The sequence below is a fragment of the Macaca thibetana genome, chromosome 11, assembly GCF_024542745.1.
Source record: "Macaca thibetana thibetana isolate TM-01 chromosome 11, ASM2454274v1, whole genome shotgun sequence".
Taxonomy (NCBI): domain Eukaryota; kingdom Metazoa; phylum Chordata; class Mammalia; order Primates; family Cercopithecidae; genus Macaca; species Macaca thibetana.
The window spans coordinates 50,789,514-50,811,380 of NC_065588.1; the positions used below are offsets into that span (position 1 = coordinate 50,789,514).

At 48.5% G+C, this 21,867-nt stretch overlaps 1 protein-coding gene across 1 annotated transcript in view; it reads left to right on the top strand.

The window, feature by feature from the left end:
- Nucleotides 1-21,867, top strand: part of PDE1B (phosphodiesterase 1B) — a 292,990-nt gene that overhangs the window by 128,953 nt on the left and 142,170 nt on the right. The window lies entirely within an intron of this gene.

The window sequence follows — 21,867 nt, forward strand, 5'->3', positions numbered from 1 at the left end:
ATATGTGTGTGGGGTCTCCCTCAGTGCTTTAGGGAGGAGACTTTGGGGTCTAAAGCGACAGGAGACTCCTCTGGCATCCGGCCAACTGGGATTCCCCCTTGCCTTCCGGGGCCACCGGGTGCCTGGGTTCTAGCCAGCTGGATTTGGGACACAAGAGTTCAGGTACAGATACAGCGTTCGCAGTCAGCTTGCTAGAGGACCTACACCGGCTCCTCAAGTTCCGCTGCCTCCTCCTCCAAGCTGCTAGTATTGAAAACCCAGGAGTCTGGGGTCGTTCACCAGGAGGATTCTGCTCCAGTTTGTCCCCTTCTTGGTCCTACGGTATGTAAACCTCTGCTGAGCCCCTTCCTTGGATCTGACAGTTAACCAAAACCCTGCGAGTGGCTGGCCCCTCAGTACCTTCTTGATTAAACTCACCTGATTCCTACAAACCTGGAGAATTGTGAGGAGTGGTGGTGGCGGTGGGAAGTCTTGCAAAGGGACCCAACCTTCAGCTCCTAACGGCTGTAAACACTGGGAGCTCTGGCCAGGCACCGTGGCTCACACCTGTAATCCCAGCACTTTGGGATGCCCAGGTGGGCAGATCACCTGAGGCCAGGAGTTCAAGACCAGCCTGGCCAAAATGGCAAAACCCATCTCCACTAAAAATACAAAAATTAGCCGGATGTGGTGGTGCGCACCTGTAATCCCAGTTACTCGGGAACCTGAAGCAGGAGAATTACTTGAACCCAGGAGGCAGAGGCTGCAGTGAGCCAAGATTGCACCACTGCACTCTAGCCTGGGTGACAGAGCAAGGCTATCTCCAAAAAAAAAAAAAAAAAAAAAAAAAAAAATCCAAAAACCAAAAACCAAAAAACACCAGCAGCTGAAACCCAGGACCCCATTCTTCCCAGATCCCCTGTGGAAGTAGAGGAAGGGACTCTAGTAAGGGAAGGCAGTGACCCCTGCCCCCCACCTCTTCCCCAAGCTCTGGCTCTGTGTGATGAGATCACTTTTCAGGATTCTAGCCTTTATCTTAGTCTGGGGGAGGGGGACTACGAGGCCTTTCAGTCCCTTTCCTCCAGGACTCCTCCCTTTCCAGAATATTACTCCTGAAGTCAACCCTGTCCCTTCTGTTCCCCAGTCCTCTGCCCCACTCTGGGCTGAAAGGCTCAGAATAAGAGTGCCCAGAGTCAATGTTGTTTTTCCTGCCATGACTCTCCCCCTCACTCTGCTACTCTACTTCCTGTCCCAAATCACCCATCTGCTTTTTTAAAAGCCCCTCTCCAGAGCCAGCTGCAGCCCAAGGGAGAGGCTGGCTGGCCAGACTGTGGGGCAATGCTGGCCCATATCCCATCCTCACATCTGCAAGTCCTGACCCTTTCTTAGGTGAGGAACCCAAGGAATCTCTGGGTCAGGATCTTTAAGCCAAGCATTGCCAAAAAGGCAACCTTTAGGTGAAAGCTACTCAAGCCATGGGCTGGGAACCCCCTTTGGGAGGAGAAGGGCTGAGGCCTGATTGCTTTTTAGCCCAGCAAAGCACATGTGTATGAACCAAACACTCTCCTTTCTCAGTCTAGGCAAACTCTTTAGATTTTCCCAGGATTTGGGAGATTGGGGGTGGGGGTGGGGAGGGGTGCAGGGAAGGAGGTGCGTGACTCAGCTCCTCCCAGGAGCCTTGGTGGGGGACAGGGGACATAGCGTCCTGCCCGAGTCCTCCTCCCCACTCCACCCCCAGCCTTGGCCAACTCAAACAGGCCCCCTCCCTGTCCATTCCCTGCTCCTGTTTACACCGGGAGCCCCTTAGTCATTCTTTGGCTGGCCTTTCTACTCTCCCCAATATCCCTCCTCTCTTGGCTTTTTCTGCCCTTATAAGTCCTCTCCCAGTGGCCCCAACACCTCCTGCCTTTCCTCTCACCATGCCTGCTTTTGCCTGGTCCTCTCTTCCTCTGCTCAGGGTTCAGCCTGAACTTGGGGTCCCCTCCTAATTAGAGCTACTTCAGCACAGACCTCCAGGCCTGGAAGCTGACCTAGAAAGGACAGTGAGGAGGGGTAGAAGCCGTCAGTCCACTCTTCTTCAGAAGAGGAAATTGGTGTAGAGAGATGAAGTGATTTGTCCAGGGTCATATGGCTAGCCAGTTAGCGGTGAGTCTAGAACCTAAGTGTTTAGATTCCAAACCCACTGCCTTCTCCTCTGAGCCCACTGTCCCTCTAAATGCTCTATCTTCTCTCAGCTTTTTCTTTTCATCTTGTATATCTCTCAGCCTTTCTCTGGCCAAGGCTGTGTGTCTCCAAGTGCCTCTGTTTTTTCTCTGAAACCTGACCTCTTTGGTACCCTCTGTCTCTTCACTGCTCAGTAGGAATGATTTGCTGTGATGACTGACTGTTATGAATCACGGTCTGCTTGATGGAGAGGAAGAAGGTGAAGGGCAAGGCCAGGACACTCACCAGGCTCCTGTTGTCGCCAGCCTGCTTGCCTTGAAGGCTGGAGTTTTAGAACCAGAAGAGTGAACTTCCACAGAGGAGTTCAGGATACAGGTGCAAGTTCTAATGCCAGGAGTCATGCTGAATTTTAGTAGCATGGAAGAAGGGTGGGGAGTACTGATAATGGTTTATTTAGCACATGCTGTATTCCTGGCCCTGGGCTTGACCTTTAATCTGCCTCTATCCCATTTATCCCAACTTATCCAGCACTGAAGGTATCATGATCCTCATTTTACTGTTAGGAAACTGAGGCCTGAAGGAGAGAAGTGACTAAGTGAAGGCCAACAGAAAGGGGCAGAGGTGAAATCCAAACCCAATCCCAGTAGATTTCTTTTTTTTTTTTGAGACGGAGTCTCGCTCTATCGCCCAGGCTGGAGTGCAGTGGCCGGATCTCAGCTCACTGCAAGCTCCGCCTCCCGGGTTTACTCCATTCTCCTGCCTCAGCCTCCCGAGTAGCTGGGACTACAGGCGCCCGCCACCTCGCCCGGCTAGTTTTTTGTATTTTTTGTATTTTTTTTTTTTTTGAGACGGAGTCTCGCTCTGTCACCCAGGCTGGAGTGCAGTGGCCGGATCTCAGCTCACTGCAAGCTCCGCCTCCCGGGTTCACGCCATTCTCCTGCCTCAGCCTCCCGAGTAGCTGGGACTACAGGCGCCCGCCACCTCGCCCGGCTAGTTTTTTGTATTTTTTTTTTTTTTTTTTTTTGAGACGGAGTCTCGCTCTGTCACCCAGGCTGGAGTGCAGTGGCCGGATCTCAGCTCACTGCAAGCTCCGCCTCCCGGGTTCACGCCATTCTCCTGCCTCAGCCTCCCGAGTAGCTGGGACTACAGGCGCCTGCCACCTCGCCCGGCTAAGTTTTTGTATTTTTAGTAGAGACGGGGTTTCACTGTGTTACCCAGGATGGTCTCGATCTCCTGACCTCGTGATCCGCCCGTCTCGGCCTCCCAAAGTGCTGGGATTACAGGCTTGAGCCACCGCGCCCGGCCATCCCAGTAGATTTCAAAGCCATTGCTTTTCCCACTGCAATGTCAGCCCTGTAAACCAGGCTGGGTTTCTACAGGGGTATGGGGGAAGATCCTAGAGTAGGAATTATAACCTAGATCCATTGTCTTTGGGGTGGGGTGGGGAAGATTGGGTATACAATCCATTAATCCTCTGAAACTGGATGGAAGTTTTTGTCCGTATGTATGTGATTTCTCTGGGGTGAGACTCAGTGGCTTCTTTAAGATTCTCAAATGCCTGGAAATTCTGAGAACACTGAGGCTGGATGCCTTGGTTTCAAGAAACAGACTCAGGTCTTGTTGGGCTGTAAAAAGCCTGGTTGGGTAGGGGTGGTGGAGGCTGAGGTGTCCATGAAATAAAACTTCCTAGGCCGGGCGCAGTGGCTCATGCCTATAATCCCAGCACTTTGGGAGGCCAAGGTGGGTGGATCACGAGGTCAGGAGTTCGAGACCAGCCTGGCCAACATGATGAAACCCTGTCTCTAGTAAAAATACAAAAATTAGCCAGGTGCGGTGGTGGGTGCCTGTAATCCCAGCTACTTGGGAAGCTGAGGCAGGAGAATTGCTTGAACCTGGGAGGCGGAGGTTGCAGTAAGCCGAGATTGCGCCATCACACTCCAGCCTGGGTGACAGAATGAGACTCCATCTCAAAAACAAAACAAAACAAAAACAAACAAGCAAATAAAGAAGTTGGATCTCACAGAGTGAAGGAAGGTGGGATATTTAGGAAAATTATGAAGCTGAAGGCGGGGATGGGGGGATTTCCAGAAGTAGAATAGGAGCCCAGTTATACCAGGATCCATTCTCTGTGTGTGTATGTGTGTGTCTAATAGAGGGAAATTGGAAAGTACAGGAGTAGACCATCTGCACCCTCAGGCTCTGTTGCTGCTCTGACTCAGGTCTCTGCCTAGAGGAACTGAGGGTTCTATCATCTGTGAGTCACCTCCACCATCCCCAACCCCTGTCTGACCCAGGAGAAACCCCTGCTCTGCGTCCTATGCCTAAAATAAACCCAGACTCCTCTCCTTTTTCTATCCCCAGTTTGCACACAGCACAGGAGGGGTGGATGAAAGATGTTGACTAGGGTGACAAAAGCAGACATTAGCGATAAGATGCTTGGGTTCTTTTGTTGCTCCAGGACTCTGAACCCAGTGATTAAGACTGTGACTAGAGCCAGATGTGGTGGTTCACGCCTGTAATCTCAGCACTTTGGGAGGCTGAGGCGGGCAGATCACCTGAGGTCAGGAGTTTGAGACCAGCCTGGCTAACATGGTGAAACCCTGTCTCTACTAAAAATACAAAAAATTAGCTGGGTGTGGTGGCAGGAGCCTGTAATCCCAGCTACTCAGAAGTTTGAGGCAGGAAAATTGCTTGAACCCAGGAGGTGGAGGTGGCAGTGAGCTGAGACAGCACCACTGCGCTCCAGCCTCGGCGACAGAGAGCGACTCAGACTCTTATGACTAGATACCTCTGTGGGGAAAAAACTGGGAGTTTTTCCAGGCGAGACTAGGTTGGGGAGGCACAGGGGAACAGGGACTAGGGGTGGGCACTGACAGGAGAGTGTCAGGAATCCAGATTAAGCAGATCAGTGGGAAGGAATTTCCCCCACTCTTGCTAATGTCTTCTCTTCCAAAAGTTCTTGAGTTTTTCTCAATTTATTTTTGGCATTTTTGGAGGCACCAGAATGCTACGGCAAAATGTAACAACCCCAGATAGGAAGTTAAAAGGAAAACAAGATCCTCTGGGGTGTCCTAAACATTGACCTCATTTTATCTGCTCACTCAGGCCACCCCCATGTCTTTCCTTTCTCTCCCCTTTGCTGCCTTGTACCTACCTCTCGAGAGGAAAGGGGTGCCTGAAGCTTCTCAGCTCAAGGGCCTGGAAGTTAGAGGAGAGAACCATCCGGGGTGGGAGCTGTGGGTGGGAGTGTCAGCTTCCTGGGATGGCCTTCCCAGATGTAAGCACATCTGGAGCCCATCAGGAAGGGACCTGGAGCACCAGGATTCCCAGTGCACATCCGACTGGGGCTGTGAGGGGTTGAGGATGAGCCAGGCGTTTCCTCCCACCTCTACAAGTCCGACTGCCATTTCCAGCCCTCTCTTGGGAAGGATTATCAATCCCAGACAGAAAGGGCATTGGAAGAGGCTGGGGAGGAAGGCAGGAGGCCACAGATTGCACTCCAAACCCAGACATGCTATGTTACTAGCCTCAGCTCTTTCTGGCTTTATAGAGATAACAGCATCTCTGATCAGGTAGGAATCAGGGTGTGTGTGTGTGTTTGTAGAGCACAGTGTGCCATTAGTCCTTAACACAATGGCACAAAGTTGGGGATGGGGCCCAGCATGTCCCTCTCCTTGGTTTTCATAAGTCTTCCTCATGAGTTCTCTGGACCTCTAGCGCTCCTCATCTCTCTACCCCCAAACAAACACATACACTCCTTCCTTGGCTGCAAATTCCTCGCTGTCCATCATCACCCCACAATGAGCACATTTGTTTTCCAGGGATCATGTACAGAGCTAAGAATAATAGGTCCATCCCCTTGCCTTTCTCTTCAGGGAGAGCTAACCTGTTAGGGTGCTGAACTAGGGGATAAGTGGGGTTTACAGCAATTCCTGCAAAGGTTCCAGGTGTCCCCAGCAGCCAGTGCATAAAAGTAAAATGGAGAGTCTTGGGCTGATATTTATGAGCCCGGTGACACAGAGCACTCCTGGGAAGCAGAGCCCCCTCCGTTTCTTCCAGAGCTATAACTTGAGGAGGCACAAAGCCTTAGAAGATTCTTAACCCCTGGACTCCAAGGTTGAGGCTTACTAAATTGAGATAATAGTATAAAAGAAGGTAATGTTGTATACAGTTTATATATTCACAATTCACAAGTGGTTACTTCTGGGTCTAATGTACAAAAATGTATTGAACTTCCTGCTTTACCTGTAGTAAGTAAGAATACCCACACCCCCAACCTCTGGCCTCAGTCCTTGATTGGATTCAAAGCCCTAAGGGAGAAGCCAAGAGGAGGAGCTTTCTGACCCTTCGGTTTATATTCCCTTCAACAGATGTCCAGCAGTTGGGATTTTGGATGCCTTCTTCCAGTCTCTAATCTACATGTGGCTAGAGGGTTCCAGATGATAGAATTGTGGAACTGGGAGGTAGGGTTAGGGCTTCCAGGTCTCTCAGATAGAAAAGGGGTGTGTGATGAGATTGACCTGGAAAGAAGAGAAGTTTGGGGTTTGATTAAAGAGCTGCGTGCCTAGGAACAGGAACAGTGGAATGGTACTCCAAGCTTTCACCTCTAGGGAGAGCGGCCCTCCCTTCAGGCCACACTCTTCCACCCAGTCGGCCACAGCTGGCCACACCCCCACAGCTGGCTGGGAAATCTCAACCCTACCCCTCTCTAGAAGCCGATTGCTTACAGATGTTCTAGGAAGGGGGGGTGGTTGAGAGGAGGAAGGGCAGGATAGGGGTAAAGGGAAGGAAAACTCAAGGAAGGAGGGAAGACTCACTGAAGGGAGAGAGGAAGTTGTGGTCAGGTGGGGAAGCCTGTCAGATGGTGAAGAAGTCAGAGAGAAAGAAACAGTTGAGGCCGGGCGCGGTGGCTCAAGCCTGTAATCCCAGCACTTTGGGAGGCCGAGACGGGCGGATCACGAGGTCAGGAGATCGAGACCATCCTGGCTAACACGGTGAAACCCCGTCTCTATTAAAAAATACAAAAAAACTAGCCGGGCGAGGTGGCGGCGCCTGTAGTCCCAGCTACTCGGGAGGCTGAGGCAGGAGAATGGCGGGAACCCGGGAGGCGGAGCTTGCAGTGAGCTGAGATCCGGCCACTGCACTCCAGCACGGGCGGCAGAGCGAGACTCCGTCTCAAAAAAAAAAAAAAAAAAAAAAGAAAAAAAAAGAAACAGTTGAAGAAAGAACGAGAGAAAATGAAAAAAAAGGGTCTCATTTTCCCCTGAAATCCACCCTACTCTTTGCAGGCAAATTAATCTTCCTAAACTAAGGCTCTGATGATGTTACTTCTCAGATCAAAACCTTTCGTGTTGGCCAGGTGCGGTCACGCAAGCCTGTAATCTCAGCACTTTGGGAGGCCGAGACGGGCGGATCACAAGGTCAGGAGATCGAGACCATCCTGGCTAACACCGTGAAACCCCGTCTCTACTAAAAAATACAAAAACTAGCTGGGCGAGGTGGTGGGTGCCTGTAGTCCCAGCTACTTGGGAGGCTGAGGCAGGAGAATGGCGTGAACCTGGGAGACAGAGTTTGCAGTGAGCTGAGATCCCGCCACTGCACTCCAGCCCGGGCAAGAGAGCGAGACTCAGTCTCAAAAAAAAAAAAAAAAAAAAAAAAAAACCAAAACCTTTCGTGGCTCCAACATTTTAACTAATAAAGATCTCAGTCTGCTCTAAGTTCCTAGAATTGTGTAAGGGACATTAATTAATAAATGCCATTGATCTAAGTAGTATACATTTTGAATGCTTACTATGTATAAAGCTCTGTGGGTTATGCTGGGGAGAATAAGGAGGGAGAAGGAGGGGGAAATGGGTTAGGTTGGAGACATAAATAAGAGCAAAGAGGTAGACAGAGAGGGTTTAGAGAGAGGAAAAGACAGAGTGGCTAGGGATTGGTGAAGGAGAAGTGGGTGGAGGAACCAGGAAGGAGGATCCTAGAAAGATGGTAGGTGACAGGAAAGGTGACAGGAAAGGGGAAGCACACAACAGAGAGGAGGGATAGAGGGAAAGGAACGTGAGGAGAGGGAGGGCAGGGGTGCAGAGTCACGGAGAGTGGGAAATAGACTTTGGAAGACTGGATTAAGGGACTCATCCTTTCCTCCTGCCAGGTCAGGAGTTCTTCATTGGCCGATGAGAGGTAGTGTGGAACACCGGTCTGCTCCTTCCTCTGCCACCCCCAGCTTTCCATTTAGGACACAGCTTTCTATGTCTTTTGTCATTTTGGGGTCATTGAGTTGAATCTACTCTTTCTTGAGTTCCCCACCCTCCCCCTCCCACCCCTGGGAAGATGACTTTCTGAAGTGACTTTCTGAAGTCATCTTCCCCCACTTCTTACACTGCAAGCTAGTCTCCCTTGTCTTTTTTGGTCTATCTTTGGATTTATTTCCCTGAAGTGGGTATGCAGGAATGAAGCAGACTAGAGGTGCTTCCAGATCTGTTCTGCCCTTCATCAGTGTCCACTCTTCCCCTCTGAACCAGTCCAAGACTGCGACATTTGTGTCAGAAGTCCCTTTGGCCCCTTTCCTGCTCCTGAATCCCTGGAGTGGTATTTGGAGGTGGGAGGAGGGGTAAGGTCCGAAGTGGAAAGTCTGACGCTGAGTCCAGGCCCCCAGCCCCACTCAGACTGGCTGAGCTCATCTCTCCAAGCAACCGCAGCTGGACATTTTCCATGTGATCACCTCAGGGAGGGGGGGCTGGGTTCCAGAAACGCAGACAGAGCTGACTATCACAGCTTAGGAACAGAGCACCCTCAGGTGCCGCCTCTCCACCTTCTCCTGTGTTCTGCATGGGAAAGCCCTGGGAGAGTAGCAAGGAAAGGAGAAACAGGTCTGGAGAAGGGCCAAACCTGGAATATATTTTGGGTCCAAGTTGGCCCAGGTTTCTACATCTTTCTCATGTTCACCATTTGTGCCGGCCAGGCTGGGAAAAGATCCTGTGTGATGTGAATGTGCCTGTGAGGTGAAAACCTCCCTCTGTGTGTGTGTATGGTCTGAAAATCTGAACGTGTTTGTGTTGGTGTATTTGCATGGGTGTACTGTATCCTGAGCTGTCAATCGGCTAAAGTTGGGGTGCGTGTGTGTGAGGTGTGATTGCCCCTGCTCTCATACTAGTGCAGTGGGAGGTGAGATAGCAGTTTGGGGAAGAGGGCTGCCTGTTCTTAAAACTCTCCCAACCCTCCCCACCACCACGTCCCTTCCCAAACTCATGGTGTTCTCTTTCAACTGCAGATACTGGAGGGCCAGGGAAAGCAAGCTTGAAACAGAGAGGAATGGGTCACTTTGGTGGAGGAAATTGGGGTAAGGGGGCTTCTGGAACTGGCTGACACGGGAGTGATCATCTAGCTATGATACAGGAGCTGCTTTGAGAATAGCCCTGGCCTCTGCCATGAAGGCTGCTGAGCTGGAAGCTTTAGAGGGCATTTCGTGTAGGTCTCTGCTCTCCTTTCCCCACTCCCCCTGGGCCTGAGATGTCTGGACAGGCTGGAGGAGGTTGGTGGGGAGGCAGGGAAGGGGATGGGCAGGAAGCACTTGGCTGTTTGTTCCCTCTCTTTCCTGACTCCTTTGTGGCAGCAGGCTGGCTTCCTTCCTTCTCAGCATCTTGGCTCCTGGCTCATTTCCGCTCTTATGCCCTTAGTCTAGCTCTCAGTCTTGCACAGGGGAGTTTTTCCAAGCCGGGTCTTCTGGGCACAGGGACTCCTAGATAAGTGGGGTAGGGGCTGAGGAATGCAAATGAGATGTCAGTGTGCCCTTCCCTCAGCCCATTCAAAGTCTGTAGCCCTGGATTGAATGAACTGGAGGAGAAGCTTATTTGCCAGGGGATGGGAAGCAGAAACCCAGGTGTTTGGTTACCTGGGGCCTGCCTCTCCTTCAGCCTGAGATGTGGAGAGAGCAGGGCTGGAAAGGCTCCCTACCCCCACCTCAGCCTCGCTTCCCTCTCTTCGTCCCTACTTGGCTGTCCTTGCTTCAGTCTGCCCCTGCCCCACCTCCCACCTCCAGCTACTGCCCTACAAGTCAAGGAATGTAAGTTTTATTTCTCACCCTCTCATTGATTAGTCATGGGCACCCCGATCCCCACGGGAACCGTTACTCACCCTTGGGCCCCCCCTCATCAGCAGTCTCCCCAGAACTGGCTGAATTCCTGTAGGAGGAGTTCACAGCCAGCCGTTGGACTTGGGGGGAGGTAGTGGGGGTTGTGGGTGGTGGGCAGTGTCCTAGAGACAGCCACTTTTGGAACAGTGGTTTGACCTTATTATGGCCCGGAAGCATGAGTCTCTCTCTCCTCCCAGCACACACATACATACACAGGGACGTTGCACTCCTGGTTCTAGCTACTTTAATCACCATGGGTATTTTGTCAGAAGAGGTGAGGCTGGGGTAGGGAAAGTGTCCTGTGACTGTCTGGAGAAGGGCCCAAAGCAACTGAATATTTAGTCTCTTCACTGGTGCTGGCTTTGGGGGCCAGGACTAGGGCCTGGGGCCTGCTCTTTGGACTTGGCTGAGTGCCCAGGCCTGGCCTCTGTCTCCCAGAATCAGACGGGGGCCTTTCCCAATAAGGAGCTTCCCAACTCTGGGTCCACTTCCCTGTTGCCCCCACCCCTTCTCCCCTCTAACAGCTCTTCTGCCCTAAAATGGCCACGTTTTTTCTTTCTTCTTCCCTCCCCTACACCCAGGTTTGGGCCCCAGGGGTAGAGCTGGGGGTTGGCTAAGGGTAAGACTGTACAGGGGCCAGATGGGCAGGTTTGGAGAAGGGTAATGAGATCCCAGGAAGAGAGAGGAACCATGCCACATGGCTCAAGTATGTATGGGGGGTGGAGGTGGAGGCACAGCTTCCTGGAGTTATTGTCTCTCCTATAATAATAATAGCTTATGCTTTATGCTACATAGTATGCATTCTAAGAGCTTTGTATGTATTAACTTGTTTAATTGGCACTGCCCCTCTATCAGGGAGGTACTATTGACCTATTCCATAAAATGAGGAAACTGAGGCACAAACTTGCCCAAGGTAAGCAGAAGAGCTGGGATTCAAACCCAAGCAATCTGGCTTTACTTTAGGAAAGACCAGTCCACTAGGTTTATCTTTGGAATGCTGGAGACTCACTGGCAAAGGCAAAAGGAATGCCTTTATGAGGCTTATGGGGTGGTCATGCTCACAGAAGCTGCTGGTCAAGTGTACCCCACTTTGGACCTAGGTGTTGGATTCAGACTAAACACTTTCAAAGAAAGCCATTGACCCATTCTTCTTTTCCTTTTTAAACTAATTCTTTGTTTGTTTGTAGGAACAGGGTCTCACTATGTTTGCCTAGGCTGGTCTCGAACTCCTCGGCTCAAGTGATCCTCCTGCCTTGGCCTCCTAAAGTGTTGGGATTACAGGAATGAGCCACTGTGCTCAGCAACAAATTCACTTTTTAAAAACAAATCTAGGCCGGGCGCGGTGGCTCACACCTGTAATCCCAGCACTTTGGGAGGCGAAGGCGGGTGGATTGCCTGAGTTCAGGAGTTTGAGACCAGCCTGGGCAACATGGTGAAACCTCGTCTCTACTAAAATACAAAAAATTAGCTGGGCATGGTGGCGCACGCCTGTAATCCCAGCTGCTTGAGGAGGCTGAGGCATGAGAATTGCTTGAAACTGGGAGGTGGAGGTTGCAGTGAGCCAAGATCATGCCACTGCACTCCAGCCTGGGCAAAAGAGTAAGACACTGTCTCAAAAAAACAACAAGGCTGGGTGCGGTGGCTCACACCTGTAATCCCAGCACTTTCGGAGGCTGAGGCAGGTGGATCACGAGGTCAGGAGATCGAGACCATTCTGGCTAACATGGTGAAACCCTGTCTCTACTAAAAATACAAAAAATTAGCTGGGTGTGGCGGCGGGCGCCTGTAGTCCCAGCTACTCGGGAGGCTGAGGCAGGAGAATGGCATAAACCCGGGACGCGGAGCTTGCAGTGAGCTGAGATTGTGCCACTGCACTCCAGCCTGGGAGACAGAGTGAGACTCCGTCTCAAAAAAACAAAACAAAACAAAAAAACAAACACAAAAAACCCCCCAAATCTATTGATCTATTGTTGATGTGCAAATGACATACACGTTAGCACAGAAGCCATCTAAGTGTGACTGGAGGTGGAGGAAGGGAAGAATGCAAGAAGGGGCAGATATAAGGATTAGAGAAGACCCGGGAAAATAAGGAAGAAGCCAGTAAGCTTGTATGTGGAGGGACTTACTTGAGCCTTTCTCCAGCTTTTGCTCATGTTTTAGGTAGTTAAAAATAGTGATTTATTCTACTCACTGAGAGAGAGAAATGAAGAAGGGGATGAGAATTCTTTTTCCCTTGAAAGCACACAGGGACTCCCTGGGCTGAATCCAGGTACTTGACTTGGAAGTTCCAACTTGAGCAAGTCTGCCCTTCTTTGGCTTTCAATTTTGTCTTTCCTAAATCAAAGAAATTGGGCTAGGTGAGCCTTGAGGTTCCATCTTACCCCAACACATTCAGATTCTCATACAGGAACTCCGGGGAAAACCAGGGTTGGGGCTGGAGTCCTTGTGTGGGGGCTAGGAATAAACAAATAATTGGTAACCAGGATGAGCTCAGTGATCTAGGGGAAAGGCTCTGTAGGGGGTGATGGGAAGGAAGCCAGGGAAGGAGAGGCCAGACCCCAGAAAACTGAATGGAGCATGGATTCATTCATTCATGCAACCATGTACTTTCAGAAACTAAAACCTAGGAATCTGAGCTTCCCATCCAACAAGGTTATAATAAGCCCATGGGCTCTAGATGCCTAGGAAGGGCAAACTCCCAGTTCCCTCCCCAATTTTTGAGATATTACAGGAGAAAACAGCTAATAGTTATCCAGTACCACGTATAGATCTAAGCATTTTACATATGTGACCTCATTTAACCTCAAAATAATCCTATGAAGCAGCATTTTGTATCTTTCAAATTGATTTCCTCATTTAATCCTCCTCAACTATTCTCTAAAGTTAACAAGGGCATTTGATTGATGAGGAATCTTTAAAAGTGAGAAAAGAAGAAACTAGATTTGTAGTAGGATTTTCTAAGTGGTAAAGGTGGGAGCCCCAGGAAGGAGTTAGAGGGCTCTCACTTCCTAGCAAGGTATTTTCTGACTCTAGGCTTCCTGATTGTGGGGGGTGGGAGAGTGCTTTCCAGCTCTTGACAAATGGCAGATAAAGATATGCATCAAGTTACTGATCAGGAGCAAGAAAATGGTACTCTGATGTCTTTGAGAATGTTTATAAGAAGTCTCTAGACATAGAAACAATCACAGGATTGAGGATTACCTTAAATCTGCAAAGAGAGCTTGAGAGGCCAGAGGTAGAATTCTGAGTGAGTTAGCTCCCCTTTGTTTCTACCAACTACTGGTCAACAGCAGGAGAGAAGGAAATTAGATATATGGAGGGATTTACCTATTGTTTGGGGCTGATAGAATCCTGCCTCCTGTGGGTAATAGTGAAGTTAATTCTTCTATCACTGTAATCAGCAGGAGCTACAGGTGTGAGTGGTAGTGTTAGTGGAGAGGGGGGATGGTAGTGAGGATGGGGTTGCCTGGAAGACCTCTGACCAGCTAGAAGAGCCTGAGATTTTGAGAGGGAGGAGAGAATTTGCCAGACGGGTACTTGCGGGGAGGGTCCAAGTGTTTGGGCTCCAGCCTGGGGTGAAGTCAGAGACATAAATCACACCTCCCAACTGCCTGTTTCCGCTTTGAGCTCAGTTCCCAGCCAAAAGCCCAGCTAGCCTGCCAGAGGAGTGAGCGCGTGGATGGGGGAGGGGCCAAAGAGCTGGAAGCTGGTGATTGGGAATGGGCGTCATCAGCTGGGAATCTGGTCTCATCAGGGTCATGAAATGGACTCAAAGCCAGGGCTGGTAGAGCAGGGAGCCCAGGGATTTCAACAGAACTGCTCTGTAGATGCCTCATGCCACGCGAGACACACCCACAACCACACCCTGTTTGCTGACTTCTCTCCCACACATAAAAACCACTGGGACATGCCTAGAGGCACAGACACCTACACAGACACACCCCCGCCCCCATCCAGCTGTTGCTCACTTGTGCCAGAAAACTCTACGTCTTCTGGATAAGTAGAACTAGGAGAAATGAGTGAGGGTTGAGAGATAAGGAGGATCCTGATCTTCGTTAAGATCTGGAAACACTTTTCTCTAGTAATCTTTTTTTTTTTTTTTTTTTTTTTTTTTTTTTTTTGAGACGGAGTCTCGCTCTGCCGCCCAGGCTGGAGTGCAGTGGCCAGATCTCAGCTCACTGCAAGCTCCGCCTCCCGGGTTCCCGCCATTCTCCTGCCTCAGCCTCCCGAGTAGTTGGGACTACAGGCGCCCGCCACCGCGCCCGGCTAGTTTTCTGTATTTTTTAGTAGAGACGGGGTTTCACCGTGTTAGCCAGGATGGTCTCGATCTCCTGACCTCGTGATCCGCCCGTCTCGGCCTCCCAAAGTGCTGGGATTACAGGCTTGAGCCACCGCGCCCGGCCCTTCCTCTAGTAATCTTAAAGGCCTGCTCTGTGTTATCTTTTTGCCCTTCCCCACTGGGGATGGGTCTGGGTGATTTCCCTTCTCACTTTAGGAGAACCTCAGTGGTCTGTCGTCCTCTTGGTGGGTAGTGCCTCCTAATCACAGTGATGGCAGAACAGGAGGCAAGAGATTGAGTGTGCATGTTGGGCGGGGTAGGTGTTTGAGGGCAGGAAGTCCAGAAAGCCACTCAGACAATGGCCTTTTCCGCGCGCTTGGGTCCAGGCTGCTGGATCCTGTCTGACCCTAACAGCACCTCCTATTTTTCCCTCTGGTTAGCTTCCCACTCATACTCATTTCGGGGCATATAGGAGAGGCAGGATTCCTTTGGAGGAAAGGTGTCCTGTCCATCAGTCCTTTTCCAGGCGACTGTTCTGGGTTGACCACAAGGATTTGGGGGCATAAGTAACCTTATCAAGCCTGGGACCACCCCACCCATGCCTAGTGTCCTCTTAAATGTAGCATTTGTTATGGCCCCTACATGGTACAGCTGTAAGCACTTTGACATCTTAAGGGAATCATGAGGCTTTAATTTTGGGCTAAGTTTGTCCCATTTTGTTTTCTGAATTGTCTGTATCCTATCAGACTGGAAACTTGAATAAAGCAAAGATTGTGTCTGTCAATTGGTACAGCCCTGGACCAGCATTAGGAAAATAATATATGTCTTTTGATATTCAAGGTGACAATATGATTACACTGAAGAGAGAAGATGTTGGGAATGCTGGGATATATTTTTTCCTAGAAAAGTGAGGGTAGGTCACAGCTACCATGGCCACTTAAATGGGGGTAAACTGACCCTGAGGTCTCCAATCTCTCCATTCTCCTGACCTGTACTGGGGAGAACCAGAAAGCTTCTTTCAAATACACCTTCTACTTTAGTCATTTGGGTCTCAGTGTCTCAGCACTGTCTCACTAATGTGCCCATTTTGTCTTCAGCTTTGCGCCTGTGATTTCAGTGTCTGGAATGCACTGTCCTCTGTATTGGTCATCAAGGCCCATCCAAGCAAGCCCTGCATAAGCTTCCCCATCTCATTCTTTATTTTATTTTAAAATATTTATTTATTTATTTGAGATGAAGTCTTGCTCTGTTACCCACTCTGGAGTGCAGTGGCATGATCTTGGCTCACTGCAACCTCCGCCTCCTAGTGATTCTCCTGCCTCAGCCTCCTGAATAGCTGGGATTACAGGCGCCCACCACCAGGTCTGGCCAATTTTTATATTTTCAGTAGAGACGGGGTTTTACCATGTTGGCCAGGCTGGTCTTGAACTCCTGACCTCAAGTGATCTGCCCGCCTTGGCCTTCCAAAGTGCTGGGATGACAGGCGTGAGCCACTGAGCCCGGCCTTCCCCAGCTCATTCTAAATCTCGGCAATGTGCCACTCTTCTGAAGTCCTAGGCTTATAGTCTGGAGTACATGGTCTAGCACTTAATTATCCAGGGTATTAATGAAGTCCTTGGATAATTTAGAAATTGAATACATTTGGATGCACCTATGATAGAAGCAACTCTAAATATTTTATGAAAGCATATTCCATAGAATTTTTTTTTTTTTTTTTAGACTGAGTCTTGCTGTGTTGTCCAGGCTGGAGTGCAATGGCATGATCTTGGCTCACTGCAACCACTGCCTGCCAGGTTCAAGCGATTCTTCTGCCTCAGTCTCCTGAGTAGCTGGGATTACAGGCATGCGCCACCACCCCCAGCTAATTTTTGTATTTTTAGTAGAGACGGGGTTCCACCATGTTGGTCAGGTTGGTCTCGAACTCCTGACCTTGTGATCTGCCTGGGTCAGCCTCCCAAAGTGCTGGGATTACAGACATGAGCCACTGCGCCTGGCCAGAATTTTTAATGATAATGTTTGCTTTTTGTTAATGTGCTTTTATTTTGCACAGGGAAGTCATCTGAAAAGACTTGAGTTTGAATGTTGCCTTCCTTACTTAATAGATATGTAACCTTGGCAAGTTACTTAACCTCCTTGGGTCTCAATATCTTAATCTGTAAAATGGTAGTAATATCTTTCTCATAGATTTGTTGGGATAATGAAACTAATATGCTATATGTATGGTTACAGTACTTGGTTGTAAATATTAAAGCCTCATTCAGTCTGTTTGATAAATCTGAAATCTATTTAAACTCTGATGTGCTCTCTGTAATACTGTTTTTTTTTTTTTTGAGATGGAGTCTCACTCTGTCGCCCAGGCTGGAGTGCAGTGGTGTGATCTTGGCTCACTGCAACCTCCACCTCCTGGGTTCAAGTGATTCTCGTGCCTCAGCCTCCTGAGTAGCTGGGATTGAATGTAATGTATTTTATAGATCAAGTCCCAGCACAAACACTAATTCCTCCAAGAAGCCTTCATTAATCCCCCACCCAGTACTCCTGATTTCACTAGTCACAGCACCTACCCCACTATATTGTATCTTCCTGTTTGTCTCTCCTTTTAGACTAAGTTCTGTGAGGTAAGGATCCTGTTTACTTCTGTTTTTCCACTGCCAAGCACATTACCTGGATAAACAAATATTTGAATAAGTTGAGCCTATTTTTTTTTTTTTTTTTTTGAGACGGAGTCTCACGCTGTCGCCCAGGCTGGAGTGCAGTGGCGCGATCTCGGCTCACTGCAAGCTCCGCCTCCCGGGTTCCCGCCATTCTCCTGCCTCAGCCTCCTGAGTAGCTGGGACTACAGGCGCCCGCCACTGCGCCCGGCTAATTTTTTGTATTTTTAGTAGAGACGGGGTTTCACTGTGGTCTCGATCTCCTGACCTTGTGATCCGCCCGCCTCGGCCTCCCAAAGTGCTGGGATTACAGGCTTGAGCCACCGCGCCCGGCCAGTTGAGCCTATTTTTAAAGCAATGGTAAACATAACACAGCAACATTACAAAACTAATTTCTGAATTGTATGACATTGTTTTTTACAAGGTGGTCTTCTAGCAAGATAGCATTTCTTACTATCATGTTTTTAATGTGCATCTAATTACTGAATTGGATCCAGAGATGTGGTCCAATTACTTGTTAACTTTTGTCACCTGACCTGTCCCCACAACTTATATTTTGTAAGTGTGGCAGAGACCACTAATTCTCATGGTCCTGTCTCTTCTTCCTTTTAATAGCATGACTCTGCTACCCTGCTCTCCACACAGTAAATCTTAGCAGGGTGCATGGCTGCCAGCTAGATACTACACTGTCCAGCCTCTCTTGCAATTAGAGGTGGTCCCATAACTATGTTCTGGTCAATGGAATGTGAGTGAAGCAATGTGTGTAACTTCTGGGTCATGTCTTTAAAAAGGAAAGGTAGTTGCTCTCTCACTCTTTCATCCTTCTGCTTGCTATGACATGGTGACACATTAAGCAGCCACCATGGACCCAGAGATGCAAGCCTTTTCTATCAAAGACCATCTACTCCATATATCTCTGTACTAGTACTTTATTTGAAGTAAGAGGCTCACTATATTTGTGGGTTTCTTTGTTGTAGCAGCATGGCTGATATCCTTTGAATGAAAATTAAGATAACCATATAATTCATTAAATCCCTTAGCCTACTCTGAAGAATGTTTTCAAGGAGCGCAAAATAAAAACCAAGTTTCAATGAAAATAGAGTTTACTGAAGTCACTTATTCAATGGCATTTTGTGAAAAACTATGAAATTTATTCTATCATGAGCATATTCAAAGTTCTAGGTTTATAAACATAGTAGCTCTTCTATTTAGCATTGCTTTTTAGCATAACTTTGAAATCCCAGATAGATTATGTGGTAGCCTCCAAGATGGCCTCATTGACCTTCCTCTCTTGGTATTCTTGCCCTTTCTGTTTTCCCTTCCTATGCTGAATGACGGCTGGCCCATGTAACCAACACAATACTGTGGAAGTGACATGTGTAACTTTTAACACGAAATCATAAGAGACATTGCAGTTTCCACCATGGTCTCTCTCGGATCTCTTGCCAGCCAGCAAGCAGCCAGCAAGCAGCCCTATGGAGAGGCCAATGTGGAGAGAAACTGAGGCCTTCCACCAAAAGCCAGCACCAACTTGCCATCCATGTGTGTGAACCTGCTTGCAGTACAGAGTGGTCAACCCCAGTCAAGCTTGCAGATAACTACAGCCCTAGCTGACATCTTGACTACAGCTTCAAGAGCGATATCAAGGCAGAACTGCTTCGCTAAACTGCCCTTGAATTCCTGACCCACAGAAACTGAGAGAGAGAATAAATGTTTATTGTTATTTCAAGTGACTACATTCTGGGGGTAACTTCTTATGTATAGATAACATATACTATAAATTTCTTGAAAGTAAGATTCATGACTTATACTTATTTTACCTCAAGTTATTGTTATCAACTACTCTCCCACCCCTAACCTAGGTGATTAGAGCATACTACAACATCTGATACATGAGATGTGAAATGATATTCTCTTTGAAATTCAGCATAGGTTAACTTGGTGAGAGAAAACAACATATTAATTAGTCTGACTAGCTTTTCCTCCCTGAGGGCATTTAAGATTTCTCAGGGTGGAGGTGAGGAGAAGTGGTAGAACTCAGGTCTCAGATGAGTATTGTTACTTGTCATACTGGAATCTCCCCAAATTCTCTGTTGTCAGTAGTTAAGTTGAATATTTTCTTCAGACTGAGTGTGTATGAAAGCTCTGGTAAATGGAATGTTTCCAATATCCTATGGAAACTCACCTGGGCAAAGGAAGTGAATCAATGTCTGGAAGGAAAGTAAAGGCATTCCTCTCTTCACAGGATAAATTCAGGGACAGGTCCTTTACTAGGGACCAGGTGAAAACTGCACAGGCAGGAAGAACTAACAGTCAGCCCACTGTGAATATAAAGGGGCAGGAAGAGACTAGTGAGGAAGGGCAGCAGCTGCTGTTGCTGCTGGTGGTGGGGTTGGGTGGGCAGTGGAGCAGAGATCAGAGACAGATTGGCTTTAGACCCAAAATTTATCTACATATATTTAAAGATAGGATCTTACTCTATTACTCAGGCTGAAGTGCAGTGGCCTGATCATAGCTCACTGCAACCTCAAACTCCTGGGCTCATACCATCCTCTCACTTAGGCCTCCTGAGTAGGTGGGACTACAGGCATGTACCACTGTACCTGGCTAATTTTATTTTATTTTATTTTTTTTGAGATGGAGTTTCACTCTTGTCTCCCAGGCTGGAGTGCAATGGCACGATCTTGGCTCACTGTAACCTCCACCTCCTGGGTTCAAGCCATTCTCCTGCCTCAGCCTCCAGGGTAGCTGAGATTACAGGCACCTGCCACCATGCCTGGCTAACTTGTGGATTTTTTTTTTTTTTAAAGTAGAGACGGGGTTTCACCATGTTGGTCAGGCTGGCTTTGAACTCCTGACCTCAGGTGATCCATTCGTCTTGGCCTCCCAAAGTGCTGGGATTACATGTGTGAGCCACTGCGCTCGGCCTAATTTTACTTTTTGTAGAGACAGGGCTCTTGCTATGTTGCCCAGGCTGGTCTCAAATTCCCGACCTCAAGCAATCCTCTTGTCTTGGCCTTCCAAAGTGCTGGGATTACAGTTATGAACCACTGTGCCTGGCTTTGATACATATTAATATGATGAATAGTACCCAGATGAGCATCACTTTCTTCTTGAAATAGTAGTTTTAGATTGTTTTGGTTACAAGGCTGACTGGAGCCTCCAGCCTTCTCACTCTGCAAAAGATTAGGAGATCTGCATCTCTGATCTTCAAATCCCTATAGTGGGTCCCCAGTGGTGGGAAACAGATAGTGGGAAAGGGACATTGGGAGCTCAGAACTGTCATTTCCCCACTGCTTTAGTACTCAGTTCCCTTAGCTCAGACAACTTATGTCTGGGGTCACATGGGGTTCTGTGGGTGCTAGACTGGTCACCTTTAACAAGGCAAAGTAAATTACTTCTCAGAACTGAACAGCAGATGTTGGAGGAGGACAATATTCTAGATATCATCTAGCCCAATGTCCTCATTTTAAACAAGGCCCAGAGAAAGGAAATGACTTGCCCAAGGTCATACAGCTAATGTGGGACAGAATTCAGGTGTCTTTATTCCAAGTCAGCTCTTTCCATCATGCCACATTTGCTTTCACTCATTAGGATAAAATCATATTCCATTTTTTCCTACTGACTCCCAACTTCCAGTTCTGGGTTGGGAAGGGTCAATTTCCAGACTTTTCTTTTCTAAGGATAGGACGAAGAGACTTCGCTACTATTTTTAGGCAAAATAGAGCGTTACCTCCTTTCCCTGCCTCTCTTTCCCCTGTTGTTTTCAATGAGGAACTGAGTCTATTTCTCTATGGCAGGAGGTCTCTCAAGTTCTGAGTTCCATTCAGTTTGTGGCAGGGAAGCTGAGAGGCACAATGCTGTGGGATGCCCTTCACCTTGGCAGGCTGATTGTACCCAACTGGTGGTCATGGCCTAGTGCCCATTGGCAGGCAGGGTGTCCACTCATGCATTAACTTGATGTCTGTTGTCCATGGATGCCAGATGGCTGGCTGAATACCTATAGTGCATCTTGTCTGGTCTGCAGTTCCTGGTTTGTGTCACTTTTAGATTTGAACATGTGTGAGAATTTTAGGAGGGTGGTCGCTCCACGGATTTAAGATACTGGCATTTCCAGATTGGCAGAAGGGAGGACACCTTACTGCCAACCTAGAATCTGTGCTGGATAGCACAAGACCTGGACTTCAGGAAAGTTCTTAAAATGTCTCTGTGATCTCTCTCTTCCCAACACTCCCCCACTGTAGAGTTCTTGGTGTCACTCCTCCCTACATGGTATGTATCTCCGTCTCAGGCCAGTGTCTAAGAATGGGAAGGCAGAGAAGTGACGTATGTGTGCGTTAGGATGAGTGGACTGGGAAGGAGAAAAGGCACCCTGCTTACTCGTTCCCACAGACTCAGAAGACTCTGGAAGCTACCTAATGCCCTAAAATTTCCACTGCAGTCCCAGACAACCTTAGACTATATCTCCACCTACTGGACACCAAGGAGATTGACAACACTGTCTCAGTTTTTTCTTTAGAACTAGCATAGAGCCTAAAACCTCATCAATACTCTACGGTTTTTTTTTTTTTTTTTTTTTTTTTTTTTTTTTTTTTTTTTTTGAGACGGAGTCTTGCTCTGTCGCCCAGGCTGGAGTGCAGTGGCCGGATCTCAGCTCACTGCAAGCTCCT